This window comes from Galeopterus variegatus, unplaced genomic scaffold, assembly GCF_000696425.1.
Source record: "Galeopterus variegatus unplaced genomic scaffold, G_variegatus-3.0.2 Scaffold1281, whole genome shotgun sequence".
In the NCBI taxonomy this organism is placed as follows: domain Eukaryota; kingdom Metazoa; phylum Chordata; class Mammalia; order Dermoptera; family Cynocephalidae; genus Galeopterus; species Galeopterus variegatus.
Window position 1 is genome coordinate 27367 of NW_007727392.1, and position 926 is coordinate 28292.

The 926-nt window shown below is 49.8% G+C and overlaps 1 protein-coding gene across 2 annotated transcripts in view; it reads right to left on the reverse strand.

The window, feature by feature from the left end:
* The window catches only part of KCNIP1 (Kv channel interacting protein 1), a 248202-nt gene that overhangs the window by 17133 nt on the left and 230143 nt on the right, over positions 1–926 (reverse strand). The window lies entirely within an intron of this gene.

Sequence of the window (926 nt, forward strand, 5' to 3'; positions counted from 1 at the left end):
CTGGGGACAGGATGCAAGGTGGCATGTGACCAAGGAGGCCACTGGAGGAGCCACTGATGTGGTCCCAGGCCCATGGGGCCAGAGCTGGCTCCTGCAGAAGTCAGGCAGTTGTGATGGACCTGGCGCACTCGCTAACCTGGCTTTATAAGCACAACTTTGTGTTCCCTGCGTCTTTCTGGATTAATTTAATAGCCCCTGGTATTTCCTAAGGAATGGAGAGTGTTGGCACGATGGTGGAGGCAGCATGGCAAAGCTTTGTATCAGATACTTATGGGATCTAACCTGGTCTGACACTCACTGGCTGTGCGATCTTGGGTAAATGGCTTAAATTCTCTGAAATCCAATTGCCCCATCTGGGATCATAATAGCTAACCTCTAGAGCTATTATGAAATTATGATACTATTTTATTAATCTCTCTTTTCCTCTTGGAGAGGGTCCATTTCCAGAGCTCTTTTCTGTGAAAGCTTTAGAGAATTCCCCATTTCGTGATAAGGGAGGTGTCTTGCTCTGAGGTCTCCCCTACCTCGAGGAGGACCAGATAACAAGGAAGAGTGGACTTGGAGGAAGCGAAGGCTGCTCTCCAGAGAAGAAGCTGAGCAAGATCTTTTTTTTTTTTTTTTTTTTTTTTTTTTTTTTTTTTTTTTTTTGTCTTTTTGTCTTTTTTCGTGACCGGCAATGGATCGCAACCCTCAAGGTCACGCCCGTACTGGACCGGGACCAGCAACGGGATTGCAACCCTCGGTGTTGCCCCCGCTCCTCGCTCAGCCAGTGAGCGGCCGGTCTGTATGTGGGATCCGAACCCTCGGCGGGAGCGCCACCATGCTTCCCAAGCGGCGCACTGCAGCAGCGCACCACCGGGCTGGGCCTGAGCAAGATCTTTTTAAAGGTAGACTCACCTCCATGAGGGAAAAACTGAGCGTAGATC